We start from the raw sequence: 24,085 nt of genomic DNA on the forward strand, positions 1-24,085 counted from the left end.
CACTGTAATATGAATTTCAAGTTCAAATAAAATAAAAATAAAAACATCTGGTGAAAGATAACAGGAGTCTTAACTCCAAATTAATTGAGAGGATTTAACTACTATACTTATTATAAGAGAAGTAGCTTTGTATAAAATAGTTTTCAACAGCAGGGTTTGATGATTTATGGACCATATGCTCAGGTTTTATATATTGAGCTACATGGAGAATTCGGCTTGCTGCTCAGATTTCACTGTTTTACCAGTGACAGTCGGTAGGGGTGTAGATCTTGACTGCATATTTCATTTATATTTAGAAAAATATATATAAATGATGTACTGTAGCTCTGTTATCTCTGTTTATATATATATATATATATATATATATATATATATATATATATATATACTGTATATATACCCACAGAGTTTCATTGGCCCTTGCAGGATTTGTTCTGAAAATGTCCAATAAGCATTACTTAACACAAGACTTCTAACAGGATTACAGGGGATAAGGAAGGGTTCTGCCTTTTGTTGGTGACAGAAAATAAGTGGCCTTTGCTTCTGTAAATTGTCCCAACAGACTGCGCTCAATCAAACATTCCCAAGGCATGTTGCTGACCAAATCCATGCACATGAGAAATCAAGATTCATCTTATTAAAGTCATTTTATTAACAAACATAAAACATTGACAAAATATTTCTCTCAATTGTATCTTGATTTAGGACATTTAGGTCTACTTGAGTTCATGATTAAGAGTCAAAATATATTAACATTATTGACCACCTAAAAATACAGTGGAAGAGATAGTGGTCTGGTGGGGGGGCACTGTAAATTGATATATAAGAACAAATGGTACCCTTGTGATTTAATAAAACACTTATTTAGTACTATTGAATATAATAACAAAAATAGATTCATAGACCTTTTACATAATACAATGTACAGTGTAAATCAACAGAACCCCCCCCCCCCCCCCCCACACACACACACACCCCACACCCCACCCAATAGATTAAGATTATTGAACAACATATTAAAAAGAACAGAAAACTTGATTAAGCATCAGGGTCAAGAAATCAGCCATTTAGATCTTATTAGCAATGATTCGTGTACTTACCTAAAAAATAAATAATCACTTGACTGGTGTTATTCATAATCCAGTGTTGCTACAGGGAAATCACAGGCAGTGTATCTTAACTGGTTGCATGTCCTACATAAACAGGATTATACAGTTATTCAGCATGTAGGGTAGTACTAGTTATTTTTTTCTAAAAAGTAATTTCTAGGAAATATAATTTATTTCACCAAATATTTGCCACAACAATACCTGTTATTTAAAATTAAAATAAAAACATATATTTATGTTTTAAAAGGAAATGCAGACTATTCAGAGATTTATAAATCTCACAAGGGTTTCAAGGGTTTCACAGTCAGTTTAGACCACTGTGAAATTAGAAGGTGGCAAAGTATCCCAGTTGAATTGCTTAATGTTAAATAGCTCAGTCAAACAGTTGTCAGTACATTACAATTGTGTAATAACTTATTGTAATATATGTTAATGCATCTTTTAATCAAATTCAGATACATTGCCTTTATTAACATGGTCAATCAGACAGGCCTATGTTCTAAAGGGGTATTTGAAAAACACTGGTAATTAGAATGTAAAACATACCGCTTAAGACTAGAACAGTTATTTTTTTTTCAAAGTTAATTAAATATATATTTACTGACATTATGTAATTAAAAGAAGAATACCACAAATTAAGTTTCAGATTGTAAAATGTCAGCAATTATCCTACATATAAGGTTGGCAACAAAAGCCAACATTTTGCTCATATTTTGATGTTTCACCTGTTTGCTAATAAGTTAGTGCACAGTCAGAGTTGTAGAGACAAAATCACCCTTCTGAACGCCTGATAACCCAAATTCGTTATTGTACTTCCTCTCACTAACAGACACAGGCAAGCTTGTGTTGTCTGGGCAGATGTCATTGGTCCAAGTGAATGTGTCACTGAGATCTTTCTATTTTCCGATGGTTGTTAATGAATTGTTGAACACAACTCGCACACAGCTTATACAAACCTAGGGGATCACATGACTCATGATGTGCCACATACATTTGCATAGATTACAGAATGATGGGATATTTATTTACTTACATTCTGAATTTTTTTGGCCAGTCAGTGTACTTCTGTATTCCTTTTGTACCTACTAACCAATATCTTAGAGACTCTTGCTGATGATTTCTATCTGACTGCTTGTGAGACTTATTTTTGAAGAGCCAAATCTACTGTAAAGCCAACACTTAATTGTATATTTAAAGGGAAGACAAACAACATGTTTGCACTACTTTAAAAGAAGCTTTTGTTATCGGACTCAACAACTGATAAATCAGCTCTTCAGAAATGCCACATCTCTGCATTAACTGCCTCTTGTTATTGATTTTCTGAAACAATTATTGTGTGGATTCAGGAGAGAGTGCATAAACCCCTTTTCCAACTAGTAACTCCTATTGTCAGGCCGCACTTTTTTAAAACATAAGGGGGTCTATTCAATTTATCTAACTGGTGACTAACGTTTACAATGCTTAAGTTTTAAAATTATAATCCTGCTTATTTTCAGTAGCAAAAACACACAAAATAGGCTCACACATAATGTTTAGTCTTTCAGTTTAAATCAATACAACAATATATCTAGTATATCTAGTAGAGAAAGAAGTATGTAGTGATTTACAAGTCTACTTTTTATTGACATTCCCAAATCCATTTAGGTTATCATAAAAAAACAAATTGCCAGAGTGTACTTTAATATTCTTTTTGTAAAAGACTGATTTCACTAGGAAACAAACACTATTGTATAAAATGAGAAACTTTCTAACTATAGCCTCCTATAAGACACACATCTGTAATGTGGTTTTCAGGTAACAAGTGTCATCAAAATCTAAGCTTTTTGGGGTGTCTTGGCTGTCACAGGTGGACTCTTAAATCATGGGATTGTGGCTCACATTGGGGTGTTGTACAAGTTAACACAGCCTGATAAATACGCATTTGGGAACAATTAATGGAGAGTTTTGAATAAGAAATACTAAGTGCTCAACATCACAGATTGAATTCAGGCTCAGTTCTTTTAAACTACCAGAATGATACTCTTCTCAAGTGGCTATACATATTAACTGATACAAATATTTTTCTATTTAACTTAAATTATGTAAACAACCTAAAAAGTCCAAACAATTTTAAAAATAGATTAACAAGTATGTCACTGGCTGATCTCATAGTCCCAGTTTAAGAAGAATCAACGAAAAGTCAATATTAAAAACATCTGGAAATGGGTCATGGAGAAGGTTATGTTTTTATCATGAGTGACCCTGAGATTTGCTGCAAGGAGATCACTATGGAAACACAGGCCGGGAAACCAGTTAAAAAGACAGATGGAGTCGGGTTTATCCCAGGACAGTAAATCCCTTTAGCAACACAGCTTTAGTGGATGTTTATGGTACAATTAAGTAAGAAGTTAATAATACATTTTCTAAATTATAGGTGTTTATGTTTTGTTTTTTGTTATTTTTAGTCACTGAGATTTTCATGGATCCTAACCTGTATATATAAGGACTCTAAACATACCAGTAAAATCACCTGTCGCTTGTTAAACATTCTCTTTCAAACCAAGAGATGGCCAGAGCGATGGCCCAGTCCAGTTAAGAATATAGGTGGGGCTTGACAGTTAGCCTATAATTAAAAAATACACTCTTGCTTCACTTTCTGTTTCATAATGGACACACCCAAAGCTCAGACAGATCGTACACCTGGCGTGGGTCATTTTATCCTTGGTATCCTTCCTGATATGTAAAATACTTTGTTTCAAATTGGTCCACACAAGGTTTGTTTGACTACCCAGTCCAGTACTATAACTACTGGCACTGGTATTTACTGACCATGTGGTTCATTATTCCTTTTTCACTAACTGTATAACTGCAAACTACAACAAATACATTAATGATGTTTAACATGTCTCTCTCACTAGACATATGCTTGTTATTGTCAGAAAAATATACAAAAATGATATTCTGTTAAAAAAAAGCATTTAAGAACAACATTTACTTACAACTGGCTGCACACGAAGACTGCCGTCATTATCAAACAATTCTTCAATAAGGTCATCTATGTCATCATCATATGTTTCTGAGGTCACTCTAGAAGAGCTACAATAATCATTTACATTTGACTTGGTGATTAGAAAAAAAGTCAGTTAACAAAAGTTACAATTTAAAACATATTTTCTCATTCTATTGCCATTGGGCTACCATATTTATCAACTTGTTCTTGGTGACATCTAGTGTTATTCAGTGGTAGTGCTACGTCAAGTAATAATAATAATAATAATAATAACAATAATAATATACACATCAGCAGCCTTTGGAGATGTCTCAAATACTGCTACATGGCTAGAGGGAAAAACAAACAAACAAGAAGGAACAGAACTACAATATCTAGCCACTTGAAGTTGTCTATTCAGAGCAAGTTACAACTTGTTCCAAAAGTACAGGCTTAATACGTCACCAACAAATCTTAGTTAAACTTAAGCCTGTGCACTAAAAGACAGAATGCGATGAGACAGATGACTTACTTCAGTTTTCACTTGTGTGTGTTACTGCACATAGGGCCTTCGCTGTTATTATTTTCAACAAACCATACACATAAAACCAAATGACAATATGAATTTAAGCATGAATGTAACATTTTACTCAATGACATAACGCACAATTTAAACACCCTAGTAAATCAGGATTTTGTTTGAGAGTTGAACAAAATATTAAATAAAAAGGACTGTGCCTGAATGTTTCATTTTCCCTTGTGTTTTCCTTTTGGTTTGGCTTGTAGTGTTGCTGAGGCAGTGCGCAGTCTGAGTGTTTAGGGTTTTACAGAAATTCAGCTGCATAATGCTTTTATTGCAATAGCTTCGAGAGCAAAAGAAAAAGTGAAAAAGAATGTTTTTAGTTTGACTTTAACACCGTAATGTACACAAGAAAACTAGTGGTTGCTCAAACTGTTTCTTAAAATACATTTGAGAGACAAGTGTCACGAGGAAACTGACCGTTTGGATGATCAGATTCAGCCTGTTAGTACATTTTAAACCTTGTTTCGTGCACCTCTTTGCAAAACTATAAAGTAGCATCATTTTTGTGTGGGACACATATGTCCCTTGTACCTTCATGGGTTAATAGTTGCATAAAAGCTAATATTTTGTGTATAGGTGTTTTTTTTGTTTTGTTTTGTTTTGTTTTGTTTTATAAAACAAATATGTACTTGTGGAAAGGTGTTGGGCAATTCAGTGACAGAAGGTTTTATTTTCGCCACAAGATGGCACTGTGGTACTGCTGCAGAGCACAACCTAATACCAGCAATGATAAAAAGGTTGACATGTCGTAGTGCACACGCAGGTACTCCAAATAATAATGAAAACAAAAGGTGAAAGAAAAAGGGAAAGTAAAACACAGTAATAAAACTACAAAATAAAGGTGCTGCACTCGGCAGTGTTACCCCGACCATTGCTATCCGCACGGCCCAGGTCTCCGTCCTACGCTCACCCGTTCCCTCAACCGGCTTATACTGTTCGGGGTTCTGCCCGCGTTTTTCCCCGCTACAAAAAATTCCTTTTCTTTTTCTTTTTAATTAATATGTTGTTGTGCTCGTTCTTCTCTTGCTGTGCTCGGTCCGGCAGCAGAGCTTCCGCCAGCTGGCTGGTTTCGTCTTAGAGGGGCAGGCCGAGGGAACAACAGAGCGTTATCTTATAGGAAAGAAAAACAACAAACAACATGACGGACAACGAGTGTGATGAGAGAAAAGTACAGCCTAGGAACGCTGAGGAAGTTTATATTAATGTAAAAAAAAATGCTAGGGCTCCCAAGTGGTGCATCCAGTAAAGACACTCCACGTGGCACTCTGCCCTATAGCCTGGAGATCGTCGGTTCAGGTCCAGGCTATTCCACTGCCGGCCATGGACGAGAGTTCCCAAAGTGTGGCACACAATTGGCTGAGCGCTGCCCGGGGTGGGGAGGGCTTAGGTCGGCCAGGGTGTCCTTGGCTCACCAGTGACTCCTGTAGACAGGCTGGGCGCCTGCGGGCCTGCCTGTAAGCGGCCCAGAGCTGTGTGGTCCTTTGACACTGTAGCTCTGAAGGTAGCTGCATGGCGGGCCTGCAGAGTGAAAAGAAGTTGGTGGCTGACGACACACGTTTCTGAGGATGCGAATGCTCGTCTTCGTCCCTCCCGAGTCACCCCGGGGTTGCAGTGGTGAGCCAGGCTTAAAATTGGGCATTTGAAATTGGGGAGAAAATGGGGTAAAAAACTATTGGCAATTCCAAAAAAAAAAAAAAAAAAATCACATGGATATACTGTAAAGCCATAAATATTTGCGACCAAAATATTTGGCGAATCACATCCATAAAACCTATTTTGCTCCAGAAATGTTGGCGACCTGTTCCGATATTTGTGCCAAAAATGTTTGCATTTTTTTTCATACAGGAAAAAAACACAATAAAAGGCTTGCAAATATTTATAGCTTTACAGTAGCTGCATATTGGAAATGTTTTTGGAATTTACAGCCGTGACAGGGGATGTAAGCCTATGTCTTTAAAGCTCTTATCAAGCTTCTTAACTACCATACAAAAAACGCAATTATAAAGAGTGAGACCCAAACTGATCCTGCTGGGCAGATCTTTACAAAGTAGTAGGTAGATGACTTTCCAAATGTATGTGTCACTAAAATTGTATGTGTTGCTAAAAATGCCCACACCTGGAGTTTACAATTAATTTGACCCAAAAGGTTAAAAAGCAAGGTTTCTTGCACAAACCACTAATTAGAAACATTCATTTTAAAATAATTCATTATTATAAATGAATGAGCCACACCTGGAAGTGAGTGCACAATGTCCAATACTGTGATGCTCATAATTCAGATAGCATGCCAGGATCCAAGTATTTTACAGTTAAGTGGCACAAGAATTAGAGAATCTTAACGGGAATTGCTATAAGATCACATTGTTTGTGGTGCGTGCTTAGAAACAGCGTGGACTTGGTGGTCAAACTCATCAATAAAGGATCCTGAATGCAATTTGTGGTTTATTAGTGGTTATTGTCTCAGCAGGGAGCAAGAGTGAAACTGAAATACAGTCTGCAGTCTTCCTGTGGTAGTTAATTTTCATTCACGGCTACATTACGTCTGTGGTGAATCACTGCAACTAACAGTAATTTAAGTAAGAATCTATTACATTTTATGAAACATTTTCTCAGCCATCCGAACACATGATTCATAGGCTGTATAAGGAATGTTCTGTCATTAGTCCAGTTTTCTTTGACTAATTTTCTCATCACTAATAAATAAAGTGGCTTTAAAAATATTTTGGCATCGTTAATTTCTGCCAATTAAAACAGGCCTTGAAGGCACAAGACTGGTTCTTCGAGGGCTGAGGTTAATTTAGGAACCTACTGACAAAGTCTGCCTTTCTTTTTTTCAGAGAAAGCAGTTCGTTACCAAAAACATGTCATTTGTTTTTTAGAAAGGAAAAATATTCCCAAGTTACCAAACAATAAGTAAACAACTCAGGCATTACACTTTGTAATATAGCCAAATAACCCAGCATGATTTTTTATCAACATTTGTGGTCATACATACCCTGTGGTCATTATACACAACTTAAATCACACCAATTCCTGAAAGAATATGTGATTTCATAATTCTTTCATTGTATGCAGTACCCAGAAAGCTGTCTCTGTATTTTTTGCTGTACCACCTGACAACACCCAGACCGTGTCCTCATGACTCCTCTAACGTTGTAAGGTCCACTGTTTGTGTGTGACCCATTCCTCCATGAAGCTTCTATATTTTGCACCTATTTTCTTTTGCAATGCAATTTTATTTTTACTGTCATAAAACTATGGATAAAAAAATGGGTGCAATAGCAAGTACAGTTATCTTAAATTATTTTGTAATTCACAGTGGTGGTGTGTTACAGAATGACCTTTCTATTTTAGTTTTCCTTAAAAAATAATAATAAACTTTTGAACAAAAAAATATATATGGTTCATACAATACAGTATATACTTTTTAAGAAACAAACGGTGTGCTGACTGCATGTCTACTTTGTGAATTGTTACTGTGACAGCACAATGTTATGACCTCATATAAGAATGTAATTAAACACTCATCAAACAAGAAACTGGCTGAGTATCATTTAGGAGGCTGTTCTCCCTAAACACAGGACCTAACCTAGTGACCTTTCAGAACTCTAAATATGATGTTATTCTGTATCCCAAAACATTACAAAAAATACAGTACATAACCATTTATCCATGAATAAATCTTACGTGTACGGCTGACCTTGGTTATTTTAACCATATCTTAACTCCTTTAAGGTGATAATGGTCAAATGATGTCACTCTGGAAACTCATATTGCCACATGGGAGAAATATATTAGGGTTACTGTAACAAAACCTTTTCATTACTTAAAACAAACAATCTGAGGTTAGCTAGAAGTCAACACCAGCATTTCTGTCATTTTCAATTTATTTACAGTACTGTGTTTTTGTGTATTTCAAACATGCTCTATGAAACAGATTTTTTTTCTGCAAATTTATGAGAGCTTCTACTGTTGGCCTCTACCATTTTACAAATTTGGCATGAAGAAAACCCTGCAAGTTTGAAATGTTTTAAATTTATTTACACCCTGTCATGTCCCGCGGGAACTGTTTTCCACAAGCTAATGAGGCACCAGTGCAAGTTCTGTACTGTTATTCCTGGCAGCAATAAGCCACTCATAGGCATACTCTTATTTTTTTTTTCTTCAGTAGCCCAGTGCAAATAATAAATAAGAGGAAATACATCATCCCTTTTAATTTCAGAGCCAAGTCAAGGTCTGCCAAAGTTACCACAAAGCAATCTTAAGTAATGATCAGCGAATGTGTATAAAATTTCATAGAGCATGACTTCACATTATTTTTATTTAGCTCGTGTTGGCTGTGCTGATGCTGTGTTATAGGTACCATGCACAAATAGAAGCAGGCAGCTGCACTGCTGTTGTTTTATAATGTTTTATAAACTGGTTTCCAGGTCCTCCCACAACTACAGAAAAAAATGTGTTGAACCGAAAAATGGAGAGGCAGAAGATTTCCCATAACATGTGCATTCCCCAACAAAAAGCTTTTACAACTTGTTCAACTTTACATCCAAAGGAGAACAAGTAAATCTTAATAGTTAATGAGAAGTGGTTTTAGTGCATTATGCTTAATTGGCAAAATAAAACTGCAACTTATTTTGTTCAAAATATAAATAAGCAGATGTGGTTCATAAATAATTCCCTCTAAATTACATGCTTACCCATCTTACTGACAACCTGCCATCTGAACTGAAAGCCCTAAAAAGCAGACAGCATAGGCAGCTTTCTAGTTTTCCACTGCACTGTTAAATAGTAAACATTAAATATTAAACAGTCTAATATGGCTGCCATATTACAAGCAATCATGTGACGTTGGAGACCAAATTCAATACATTGACATAACCTATGATTTTCTCAGTCAATTCAATATAATCATCCAGTAAAAAATTGGTTTGGTATCTATATTTGCTTTAGGTTGCTGTAGGCCACTAAAAAAAATCTCATCTCACAAATCATATTTGTTATGGTAGCTGAAATAGGACAACAGTATTGTGCCACTTAGCCACACATATCTAGTTATTACAAAGGAGAAGATTTTGTTGTTGTTCTTGGACAAAATGGGTTAGCATTTTCCAAGGTATTTAGGCAAATAACGTCAAGTCATGTTTTTCTGGATAGCAGTAATCTCCAGGATTTATCATCAAGGTCGGGGAATCTGAGAGGCGTTTACTGCAGCTGTGCTCTCCAGTGATTTGTAGACAATGCTGCAGAGTATAAATGGCACACCCAAGAAATGGAGGGGTTTGATTTTTGACTTTCAATAATCATTTTTAGGAGTGTAATATATAGCTGACCTTACACAGCAATGCGTGACCCTGTTCCCTGGTGATCAGATCAAAGGAAGTGGCAGTGGCTACGCAAACAAAACAATCTGTGCATGTACTGCTTGCTTCATTCCTCTTGTCTCTACTAAATTTAATTTTATCTTAGAGTGGAATTCTTAATAAAAAATGATTTATGTCTACATAATGTACATTAGCCCAGGGATGATGTTACCTTTTTGATCCTTTGCCAGTACAATAAGGCTATAATCCGTAAAATGAAAATGTAACTGGTTTTAATTATTGGTCTTGAACAGAGGTTTGAATTAAATATTTTCTTTAAAAAAGAAAAGAAAAAGCCTACCATGCCTTTTTTAAATTTATTTTTATAAATAGAATAGCTTTTGCCACAGTCTTTCAATGTCCAATTATGTTTCCTTATTGGGCACCAAGGATCCCACCACAAGCCAATCGCCGCTTCACACCAAGAAGCTACTGGTACCTGGAGGACAAAGGCCAGCCTTCCAGGTGTCTGTGTGAGCTCACAAGGTGCCTGACGAGTAGGGGTGCTGTAGCACCGTAAGGGGACTCAGTCTCTGCCATCAGCTCTAAATGAAAAAAAAAAAACTATATTGCAAAAGTATTCAGACCCCTGACCAATTCTCTCATATTACTGAATTACAAATGGTACATTGAAATTTCGTTCTGTTTGATATTTTATTTTAAATCGCTGAAACTCAAAATCAATTATTGTAAGGTGACATTGGTTTTATGTTGGGAAATATTTTTAAGAAAAATAAAAAACTAATCGTGCTTGCATAAGTATTCAACCCCCATACATTAATATTTGGTAGAGCCACCTTTCGCTGCAATAACAGCTTTAAGTCTTCTGGGGTAAGTATGTACCAGCTTTGCACACAGTGTCGGAGTGATTTTGGAGTGATTTACTCCAGGTTGTTCAGGTTGGTTGGACGACGCTTGTGGACCGCAATTTTCAAATGGTGCCACAGATTCTCAATGGGATTGAGATCAGGACTTTGACTGGGCCTCTGAAGGACATTCACCTTTTTGTTCTTGAGCCACTCCAATGTTACTTTGGCCTCGTGCTTGGGATCATTGTCCTACTGAAAGGTGAATTTCCTCCCAAGCTTCAGTTTTTTAAGCAGGTTCTCTTGCAGTATTTCCCTGTATTTTGCTCCATCCATTCTTCCTTCAATTTTAACAAGATGCCCAGTCCCTGCTGATGAGAAGCATCCCCACAGCATGATGCTGCCACCACCATACTTCACTGTAGGGATGGTGTGTCTTGAAGCATGGGCAGTGTTAGGTTTTGCGCCACACATAGCGCTTTGAGTTTTGGCCAAAAAGCTCTATCTTGGTCTCATCTGACCATAATACCTTTTCCCACATCGCAGCTGGGTCACTCTCATGCTTTCTGGCAAACTCCAGACGTGCTTTCAGATGGTACTTTTTGAGTAACGGCTTCTTTCTTGCCACCCTCCCATACAGGCCAGCGTTATGTAGAGCTCTTGATATGGTTGACTGGTGCACCATTACTCCACTCCCAGCCACTGAACTCTGTAGCTCCTTCAAAGTGATTGTTGGCCTCTCTGTGGTTTCTCTCACAAGTCTCCTTCTTGTTTGAACGCTGAGTTTTGAGGGACGGCCTTTTCTTGGCAGTGCCTGGGTGGTGTGATGCAGCTTCCACTTCCTGATTATTGATCCAACTGTGCTCACTGGGAAATCCAAACACTTGGATATTATTTTGTACCCTTTCCACTTTAACTTCTGTAGAATGCTCTTTGGTCTTCATTTTCCTTCAGATTCACAGCCTGACCAATGATCCTTCAACAGTGGGGTTTTTATCCAGAAAATGTGACAGCAACTTTAATGGTTCACAGGTGGAGGCCAATGGTAAGGTAATTGTGTCCTCATTAGGGCAATTTCTTTCATCGGTGTAAACTGGGAGCTTCCACAGCACAGGGGTTGAATACTTATGCAAGCAAGATATTTCAGTTTTTTATTTTTCTTAAAAATATTTCCCAACATAAAACCAATGTCACCTTACAATAATTGATTTTGAGTTTCAGTGTTTTAAAATAAAATATCAAACAGAACGAAATACAGTGTACCATTTGTAATTCAGTAATATGAGAGAATTGGTCAGGGGTCTAAATACTTTTGCAAGGCACTGTGTATATATATATATATATATATATATATATATATATATATATATATATATATATATATATATATATAGTTTGCCAGCATGGAGTCACATGATCTAACCTTTTATAAGTAACAGAGTATAGTATGTCAAAATTGTATTTTGGTTCCATTACCAAGCCTTGTTTCATCTCTTATTGGTAATTCAACTACTGCACCAGCTTTTTCTTATTCACAGGGTTACCATAAACAATGAATACCATACATTTCAACTCCAGCTTTCAGCTAGCACAGCGCCTAATGGAACCCATTTGGATCAGTTCAAATATTTAGTGTTCATTTTTTATGTATTCCTGTGAAATATGATCCCTGCATGGAAACCTTGTGTGCCATTTTTCACTTAAATTATCTCTATTCTGGATGGCTTGTCTATTTTGACTGATAGACATTGTGCACAAGAAGATCTGCTAGCAATTTTCAGTTTAATATTGATACATTTACCAGCTTGGTATAATTCTCAATATATATATATATATATATATATATATATATATATATATATATATATATATATATATATATATATATATATATATATTAATTTCTGTTTTAGAATACAATATTGTGCTATGCTGACTGCTTTAAAAGGCCCAACTTTCCTTTAGTGAAAGAAACTGAATTGGCAAAGAAAGCTACTGTAAAATAGTAAAATGGTAGTTAAGGGATTAACAGCTTATCTAGTTCATTATCATCGCGTGATGATTTGAGTAGTCTATTGGATATTTAACCTAAGGTTCCTTGTAAGCTAGTTTCTAGCTTTTAAAGCTACAGTTACTCACAGAAAACCAAAAGTATGCTGGTGAAGCTTAGACTAGGGTAACCAGATTTTCAAAGCTCAAAACCGGGACACATTGTTAAATAATTGACAAGACTAATTAAACCATTTAAATATAGGCTATTTTAATAATACATTAAATCATTAAAAATACATTTATGTTTTGGCATTTTTTTTTTGAGATTTTGAGCAAAATGTTGGGACACCGGGACCTTTGATGAAAAACTGGGACGTCTGGTCACCCTAGCTTAGACAGAACTCAGCTCTCGAACTCGCAGAGTTCTGATGGTGAGGCACCAGTGTTCCAACCTGTGAGAGAGTTGTTTATACCAACAAAATCACCCAAAATGTTGGTAGCCTTAATATATGGGAAATTGATAGAATACAGTACTAATTAAAATGCTTAACAGTCAGTGACAACGTACCAGCTCCTAAAAACATTCTAGCAAATCCCTTTATCACCAAGAATACCCAAACCCCTATCAAAAACTATATTCAACAATTAGCGTTACACCTAATTTCTATACATATATTTGAAGTCTCCTTTACCACATCACAAAAAAATATATTTAATAAGTTTATGTCCAATACAATCCATACAGCTTTATCAACCATTTGTATGTTTCTCTATTAAAACGTCTCTAGATTCCCAGCAAGTCTTCCTTTCACTGTCTCAAGCTGGTTCAATTCAGACTTTACCACAATCGCAATAATGATCGCAAGGACGTCTAACTATTTTGCATTCCTCCCAGGAGAACCAATTAAAAGTGATGCAGTGTCCTCTTTGGAGAATCTGCCATTCCTAATCTGTAATTAAAAAGTACAGAACCTGTCGGATAATATTATTCTCTGAAAAAATAGAAGAGATATATTGAAGTATATCTCAAATATTTAACACCATAATCTCTTAGGATACCCATTTAATTCATAATTAGATTGGGACATTCTTAAGTTGTATATTTTTTCTAATACAACATGATTAAAAAAAAAAAAGTTTAAATCATTAGCTACAGTAGAAAATGAATCAAAGAAGTTGGACAAAAGAATGACTACAAATTTCAGGACTCTGGACAGAGAACTTGGAGGTATTTAGGGGGTCTGTCCCCATTGCATGTATCTGAAACATATTATAAACAAAAAAAGACTTTTTTTAATGAAATGCATACTGTGACAAACACTCCTGTTTACACAGGTATTTTCCCGTCAACACTCGAGATCTTTCCTCTGGTTTCGGTGAAGATAGCACTCAGGACCACAGTACTGTAGTTTTAGTTTAAACAGGGAACTCCTGTACGTTTATTATTTACAAAATAACTTTAAACAAAAATAATAGCAAAACAAAACCAATTTCCTTATTTAGAGCACTAACTAGCTAGTTTGGTTAGTGAATAACCGATACAGCCTTACTCTAAATAGTAAGACCATTTACCAGCTTTAAGCAGGATATATATATGTGACAGAAATACAATGAGAGACCTGTAAGGGCGCTAAGGAGAAGTCTTAAACGGGCTGGCCTGACAGTTCTTTCCCCGGGGCAGGGAAGTCGGTCAGTCTGGAAGAAGGCGAGACTCTGCTGCAGGAATGTATTGACCCGGAAGGTAAACGACATAGCAGCTGCAGATAGTAGAGACGGCTGCACTCGTTTACCAAGGGGTCATGCGTGATAGCATAAAAGGGACGGAGAATCGCAAATCTTTTCCTTCGCTTGGTTTTGTGAGTAGAACCGAGAAGGGCAGTAAATAATATGGGGACTGTAAAACATAAGTGTTGTGTTTTGTTTGTTTGTAATCGTCTTGTCTTGTCTTGTACATTGTTAGACAGCTAAAACACGTTTCCAGAGCTGTCTCCAAGGGCCACACTGAACCGGAACATCACTTCACCACTGTCAATAAATAAATTTGTATCACCCACCACGAGCACTACTGCACTCACCCAGGACTGGTGGCTGTGTTAGTATATTGTGGGACAGATATTTATGATTTAGGACTGCAACCCTGTTGTGTATTGCCGGGGATTTATTATTTGGTCACCAGACCTGGATATGAATAAAAACAATTTCCGAACTGGATTATAACTCTTTGTGTTTCATTACTGAACTGCATCACCCCTGCACCTGCACGTACCACTTACCACTTTGCTACCATATTATATATATACTGTATGTATATATATATATATATATATATATATATATATATATATATATATATATATACACACTTACATACTTACATACACATGCACACGTTTCTGTTCTCTTTGCTGTTATTTTACTCTCTTTCTCTCTCTGACCCTGTGGCAAAGTGGTAAGTGGTACATGCAGGTGCAGGGATGATCAGTTATCAAGTTATCAGTGGTAGCCACAAACATAAGGAACAAGAATTTGAAAGATTTTTTTAATATCATGTGTGGTCTTGATTTTACACAATTGTTTGACATTTTAACCTTTTTGAGAATCGATTGGCTGGGTTTTAAATTATTATGTGAGTTTGTAGCGCTGTGCCCCATCCAGCTGGGCTTTCAGTAAATTCCCCCCCCCCCCCCCCCATAGCGTATAAATTGCAGAGAGAGAGAGAGAGAGAGAGAGAGAGAGAGGGAAGAGGGGAGAGAGTTGAGAAGAGACAACTGGGTGTGGGCCTGTAGCAAGAGCAGCAAGTGAGACGGGAACCCGCCCATGCGGGTGCGTGGAATGCGTGGACTGTTCATGTTTGCTAAAGAAAGTATGGAGCTAGCTACTTGTTGGAATGTTTTACATGGTATTTCCAGAGAATGGTGGGATATTGCAAAGGAGCACGTAACTAGTTGGAATGATTTTAAAGTGAAGTTTATTGCAGCTTTTGTTTCTGACGACTATGAAGATGAGATGATCGATCGTGTCAAGGAGTGTATGCGGGGTGAAAATGAGTCTATTCAGGATTATTGCTTTTAGTGTTAGAGCTTTGTGTAAGAGATCAAAATCTGGTATACAAGAAAGTGAAGCTGTAAAGCTTATGCTGAAAAATATGTCTCCCTATTTGGTTAGCCATTTACGTGGAAGGACTAATACTGTAGATGACATGTGTAGGAAGCCTATATTAGGACACCCCAATTCTGAGTTACCATTTTTAGTATATACAGATGCAAATGGCATTGGTCTCAGAGCTGTTCTAGTGCAGCAACGTGCAAAAACTGAGGACAAGGTACTGGCTTTTGCTAGCAGAGTTCTTACGGCCCCGGATAGAAATTACTGTACTACTGAGCTTGAATGTCTGGTAGTGGTGTGGGCTATAGAGTGCTGGTGGTACAACTTGGAAAGTAAGTCTTTTACTGTAGTAACAGATCATTCATCTCTTCTGTGGGTTTTCAATACAGTTAAGCCAAATACTTGATTGATTCGATGGGCTTTAAAATGACTGGAATTCAATTTCACTGTAGAATATAGAAAAGGCAAGTTGAATGAAGTACCAGATGCTTTGTCTCGTGCCCCTTTTTCTTCAGGAAACATTATTTTGAGTGTACAAACCAGTAGCAAGGGAGAATCTGAGAATTTTCCACCTTTCCCTTTTTCTGATGTGGATATCGGACGGACCTGGAAAGCCATTAGATTTATCAAAGACTTCTCACTGACATGAAAGAGACAGAAAATCTATCTGACCTTGCTGTTTCCTACACCATATTGGAAAATAAAGTGTATCGCAAGGTAAGGACTCTTCATTCAGAAACTTGCTATCAGATCTATATTCCCCAAGACTTACAAAGAGAGATTCTCCAGGGTTATCATGATAATCTTCTTGGTGGACACTTTGGCAGATATAAAACACTAAATAAGATATTGTCTGGAAAGATGTAAATGCCCATGTGCGTCAGTGTCAAGTGTGTCAGGGTTTTAAACCAGAAAATCGGAAACCTGTTGGGAAACTTCAACATGTTGACGCCAGTAAGCCTGGGGAGCTTATTGGAGTTGATTTAGTTGGACAACTGCCTACAAGCTCTATGAGCAACACTCAACTCTTATAAGTTGTGGATCATTATACTAAATGGGTAGAATTTTTCCCTCTGCGATGTGCTACTGCAGATACCATAGCAAGAATATCGCTGGGGTACTCCAGATTTCATTCTGTCGGATCGGGGACCGCAGTTTGTTTCAGAGTTGTTAGCTAGTGTTTGTGAACAATGGAATGTTGTCCAAAAGCTAACTACTGCCTACCTTCCCCAGACTAATTTTACCGAACGAGTGAATCGGACACTGAAGACTATGATTTCTGCTTATGTGGAAGGTCAACATAAAAAGTGGGACTTCTGGGAAGAGACCATGTTCCCCGAATCAAGCAAGGCTTCCACTTTATTTCCCTCAACTTCCACAATACACATATGGTTACATTCATTTGCCCCCTCTAAAGCAGAAACCATAGAATAGTCATACAACACATCTACCCCGCCAGTTGTCCCAACATTGCATTGCACAGGTTCCTCATTTAATGGGCAGTACGTTGATATGTGCCCTTTCTCATGACACCGGACACATACTATTGGTCGAGGAGGTGACCCCCAATTAATCTTTACAGGTCCGCCTGCCGGAGCCCAATACCAGTTTTTTTTTAACATTTTCTCCCAAGTGTCCCTAAGTCCCTTCTTAACCACAGCCTGTTCTTATGCCCCTAGTTCCCCCAGACCAGTCTTACCGGTTCGGGTGGTACCCTGGCTCTTCGGTACTGGGGACGTCCGGCTTGTTCGGGATTCGAGTGACTATCAGGGCTTACAGGGTGCAACCACTCACCAGCGGCAACAAATCGCTCCACCAGCGCAACAAGCCGATTAGCATCTCCTGGATCGCCTTGTACAACCCACTTCTTCACTGTGGGCAGTAATGCCCCCTTGAAGCTGTCCGGAACGAGCCTCTCAACCAGCTCAGCAGCAGTGTGGACCTCTGGTTTTCAGGTACGCCACCACGTCGTCCTGTTCTGTCATCTTTTGCAGATAATGGCTGGCCCTTATGTTCGTTGACTGCAGTGGAGTCGAACTGGTAATGCTGTCAACCCGTTCAGCCAATATCTGTATATCCACCTGTAGCATTTGACCGGTCCGCAGCTGCTCCTCCTGGAGCAGTTGATTAGTCCCCTGCTATATGCAGTTGGCGTCCTGCTGCACACAAGTTGCCTCCTGCTGTTGTGCAGACACTTGTAAAAGTCCTCTCAATAAATCTTCCATTCTTAAGGTGCTGCTCACTTTTAATTAGTGAAAGTTTGCCTGCATTCTCCACCGTATGTCACACAGGTATTTTCCTGTCACCACTCAAGATCTGTCCTCTGGTTTCGGTGAAGACAGCACTCAGGACCACAGTAGTTTCAGTTTAAACAGGGAAAGCCTGTACTTTTATTATTTACAAGAGAACTTTAAACAAAAACAATAACAAAACAAAACCTATCTCCTTCTTTGGAGCATTAACTAAACAGTTAGTTTGGTTAGTGAATAACCAATACAGCCTTACTCTAAATAGCTGGATGGCTAAACCATTTACTGGCTTTAAGCAGGTACACATGCACACATTTCTGTTCTCTTTGCTGTTATTTTACACTCTCTCTCTCTCTCTCTCTCTCTCTCTCTCTCTCTCTCTGACCCACTCGCCAGTCACCCAACAATCCAACACTAGTGTGCATACCTGCTGGGTTTAAATACCTCCCTTAGCAAGTTCAGCTGTCCCTCATTAAGAAACTAAATTGCTCCTAAGAGCTTTTGAACTCCCTGGGACTTCTGGGAAGTTTTTTCTATATGGCTAGTCCACACCCAGGGAATAGAGCCTTGCTACCCGACCCAAGCCCGACAGGACCCAACAATAAGTGTTGGGTTTGGGTCGGATGTAGTTTGTATATTATGGTTCGGGCTCGGGTCGGGTCGGGTTAGCGTTATCAGTGAGTGGATTATGGCATTTTTAATTTTGAGAATTTTTTTCTTCCTCTGTGCAAGTGCATCCTAAAACTCACTTCCTGCTTCAGGATTTTTGAAAAACCACTCGCCATGCACCACAGGTTCTTTGAGAAATGACCTCTCTTAACATAATTTTACAAACCCGCTTATTCATTTTGTGCAACCTGTCAAATGCTGCGTCACCAGTCTTTACCAAGTAACCACAGGATATAATTAATTTCCAAAGCAACTAACAACCAATAATCTTCTTGGTTGATGAACTGACATTTTGTGCAACCTGTCAACAAATGGGATACAGTTCAGATGCAAAACACTAATGTCACCAAATTTTAATGTCAGTCTTATACAAATGCACACACACACACAAAACACCAAGTGCACCGCCTAATTGATAAGTCTCTCATCAGTTGACAATTCATGCCTTTTTTAGATAATGACACAAACTGTTTTGTTCCAGTTAATGATACAAAATGTATTTGTCCTTGTGACAGAGATCGAATGATTCTTGGTGTTAGATCTCCCTCTCGACCCGTGAGGGCACGGTGCAAGAGGAACAGAGTACCCTTAATTAAATGGCACAACAATTTATTCCATAGGGCAGATGGAAGTCAGTCATTTAGGAAGGGGGAGGAGCTACGGCACCCAAGCTCATTGACCCGGACGGTAAGCGGCGTGGCATCCGAGGACTGGAGGAGCGGATGCGCTCGTTAACCTCGGGGTCATGGGCGAGGGTATAAATAGGGGGCATGGCTTGAGTGATCTGTTCCTTTGCATATGGTTAAGTTACATAACCGAGAAGGAGCCCGTATTGTGAAATAAACCGTGAGTGTTTCATGTCTGTGTATTAACACTGTGTGTCTTGTGTGTTGTTTTCACTGAAGATTACTGAGCACGATCCGGAGCTGCAGCCGCAGGCCAGCGAAAAACCCGGACTTCACCACTCACCTTTTCCACTACAGGAACTGTCTTTGTTTTTCACCACTAGCACTAGAATCACGCACTGTCTAATTGTGTCTGTGTTTTGTGTTTTGTGTGGGTGACGGAACGGGACTTTGGGTTACGGGTCAAACCCGTGGGATTACAAACCGAAGTGATACACGCCGCTGAACCACTTCCAACACTGTTATTATTTGCAGGTTTGCCTTAAGGCTCTGGACATTTATTAAATTAAATAAACACCCTTGCACCTGTGCAAACGCTGTCCGTGTGATTACTCCGCTCTGCACTGCACTCACCTGCACGTCTTTACCACTTTGCCACAGTCCTGTAGCAAACTACAGTCAATACTCGGATGTCCGTTACCCAGATACACGTCAGTTGCGTTTTACCATTTGTATTAAGAATAAAATCAATCCTCATTATATATTTAACACATTAATGCACTTACCCGTCACATGCTATTTCCGACTCCATCACCAGTTTTCTGATACAAAGCCCATCTCTTCAGTGTTACAATTCAGTTGAATATCCGTCGCTGCCATGTCTTTTTCTCTTTTGTTTCCTCTCTGCATGCCAAATCAGTCTGTACATTTACACAGCGCTTCCTCCAGTTTCACCTGACGAAAATGCAGCCAAAACAAAGCAAAGAGACAAGCTACGGTAATGTAACAGTTAATCATTAAACAGTTTTAGATACTGTTATGTATTTTTTTAAAATCTGTGATCTTTAGTTGTTTTTTGTGCATTTTCATTTGCAAGTGAACTGTGACATTAGGGCCTTATCGAGCACTATATTCTGCAATTTTGAATACTGACTTTGGATACTGTTTTAATTCTGGGAACACTTGTTTATTGTATCTTTTTGCTAAATTGCATTACCTTTTACGTTGTACACAATTCTGTACATGGGTAACATTTTGATCTAATTTTGCTGTTGGGTCGTTAACAGGGAATTTTACATACTGCAACAATACGTATCAGATTTAAAAGTATGTACTGTATTACAGTTCACATGTCGTCTCTTTTGGCAAGTGATGTTTTCAGAATCATATCGTTCTGAATTAAAATACTTCTGTTGAAAATATAGTACTGTACCAACAAAACCAATACAGTACATATAAATGGAAGCCTACTTACTTTTCAGATATGTATTTTTGATATTGTATCTTGTATGTGTTCCCTGCAAAACAGACAAGGGTTGTAACGGGCCAAAGTGAAATAATCAGATATGCATCACACTCGTTTAACCATCACTGAAGTCAAAACTTTATTGGGTCGGATATGTGAGTGCTGACTGTACAGGCATTTGCTTAAATGTCAAGAATGACTAAATGTACAGTATTAAAACACTGTTCTTTAATTCACTGTTCGTTTTCTTTCTTTTTATCTTGCACTTGTAATGCGTTGTCATAAGCAAACGTGAAACTCGGTTTATATCATGACCTGCATTATATATTGATTCATTTGTATATAGGCTGAATGAATAAATACGTCTAAATCCACTGTTTGGGAAAATTACGACATTGTTGTATTCAGCAATAATAATAGTCCATGTGGGTTTGTATAATGCAAATTGTGCAAAATATTATTGAAATATGACAGCAAAAAGATGGGAAATTCATCTCTGCAGCTGCAACCTGAAAAGTGATGTATTCGTCCTGTAGCTGTTTTAAAAGCCATAGTCGTAGTGTAATATTTTTTGTTGAACGTTAATTTAGTGGTTTGATATGATATAGGCTTGTCCAAAATGAGTATGCGAATTTGCAAGAGCATCTTCTGTGTGGCTATTTATGGTAACAAGGTTTTGAAGAAGTCTGTTGTTGTCTTCTTTTAAATCATGCAGTGTTGGATTACTAGGAAAGGAAGTAAATGAGATCTGATTAATTGAGAGTGATTTTTTCTTTATTTATGTTTTAACTGGAAACCAGGAATACTCTACACTAAAGGTACTTAGTTGCAATAGTGTATGTTAGGAATATATTTGTGGAGATGGTCGGGTTCAGTCGGGCCGGGTATACTAACATTTCAAAGGTCTCAGGCTTGGGTCAGGTTTGGATTTTGTTTGGTCGGGTCAGGTTCGGCTCAGGTTTTAAATTTAGGCCCAAGCAGACCTCTACCAGGGACTACATTTTCGTTACATGGGATAAAAGCTTAAAATTCTCGGCCCACAATATCTCCTGTCTATAACTTTTCCATACACTTTGCCACAATACATATTTGTTGATGTTTTACTATGCTTTTTTTGTGCTAGTGTACATTTTAGGGTTTTAAATCTGATTCTACCCCCCAACAGAAGTTTTAAAACTGATTTAATCAAAAAATGCTGTCAAAAAATTACTAGTCGTCGTGTTAGGTCCTTTTTGTAAAAAAAAAAAAAAAAAAAAAAAAAATTAAAACGATTTCCTTTTTTAATAAGTGCATTAAATTATTATTTGTTTATTTAGCAGACACCTTTATCCAAGGCAACTTACAGAGGCTAGGGTGTGTGAACTATGCATCAGCTGCACAATCACTTACAACTACGTCTCACCCGAAAGACAGAGCACAAGGAGGTTAAGTGACTTGCTCAGGGTCACACAATGAATCAGTGGCTGAGGTGGGATTTGAACCGGGGACCTCCTGCTTACAAGGCCTTTTCTTTAACCACTGGACCACACAGCCTCCTATGTACTGCTTCTGATGTTTTTTTGTAAAGAAAAATAGAACTTGCTGTCTGTCCTTGTGACCCAATTTGTTGTGTGCTGTACAACACATTGATATACTTTTATTGTTGTAAAGTTTTATATGTGGTAATCAGCCATATCAGAACATTCAGATTTCACTTTCCTTTCAAGACCCCATCAGCAATTACCACCTATCACCATCTGGTGGCATTGTGTGCTAAGTTAAAATCCCAATTACATAAATCACAGTTACAACATTTAGGCCAGGGCTCAACCAATGCCCCTGATGGTATTGGGTCCCAGTGTGTTTGATAAGGTTCAGTCTACTTTGTGGACATAACGTCTAGGTAGAACTAGTGTGCTTTTTTATAACTTTAAAACACTAAATCGTAAGGCTATGCAGTTTTTCATCACCCTATAGAATTTACTAATTTAGCTTCATAAAGTCAAATGAAACCTGATGAATAATGTTACATATCGAATTACATACCGCTTTGTTGAAAATTGAAAAATGCAAAGTACTGTACTACTATTATGGCTTCCAGTAGACTTTTGCGATATAATTTTGTAGTTTCTTTGATTACATGATGTTAAATAAAAGATATCAATTACATTAATATGTTTTATTATTATTATTATTATTATTATTATTATTATTATTTCTCAATCCTAAAACTCTAGGTGATGCAAAACTTTTGGCCATAGCTGTACTGTATCAAAGTAATATAAATTAAGTCTTTATAAATGGAACTAGAACTGGAACTAGTTAATTTTACTGCCTCTAGAACTTCGATCCTGGCTGAATTCTACTACAGATCAAAATGTATGTGTTGGACTGGCTGCGTTGGCAGTTTAATACAGCTTCATGGTGTATCAATGCAAACAGTATATTAAACTCTTGAAGTTACTCAGAGACCCTTGGCCTTATGTTTAAACCAAAAGTGGTCTGGCTTCTATTTATAGTTATTCAACGCTTTCAGTTAAAGGCGCTGTAGGAATTGAAGATTGTTGTACAAAGCAGTTGTGCCATTCTGCGGTAAGCCCAAGTAACTATTCACACCACATTTCCGCATGTATCAAATGCATGTTCGAAAACGAACAGCGTGAAAAATATCTTTAAGTAAATGTCCCTCAGCACTGCCCTGGAGGGGTGACCCTCAGAGGGGTTAGGGATGATAGTTTCATCTTCATGCCTAACCCATCCATTGCCTGAGAGACACCCAGCAGAAGTGCCAATTAGGGCCAGCTGTAAAAGTGTTTTTCAGGCTGTGAACTCTTTTCCAGTACAAATTAGTCTGAGGAGGACACTATAACTAATTTGCACTCCCTTTCTGTAAGAATAATAAGTTTGTGTGTTTGACCAAGTTTTTTTTTTTAAACTATCAAATTACTAATCAAAGTGAAGGGCTTGGATCAGCGTAATGTAACACTACAAAATGAGAAAAGCAATCGTGCACATTACATTATTTTATCATCAGTCTTGTTTTATTCTACTACAGTTTCAGACAGCTGTTTCAAACATAAACTAAGGTAAAGCTTTGATTTATATTGTAAAATCAGATCCAACTAGTCAATTAACAGATACATTTAACTAAAACAGAAAATCCAGAAAAGGAGA

The sequence above is a fragment of the Acipenser ruthenus genome, chromosome 3, assembly GCF_902713425.1.
Source record: "Acipenser ruthenus chromosome 3, fAciRut3.2 maternal haplotype, whole genome shotgun sequence".
NCBI classification, from domain to species: Eukaryota; Metazoa; Chordata; class Actinopteri; order Acipenseriformes; family Acipenseridae; genus Acipenser; species Acipenser ruthenus.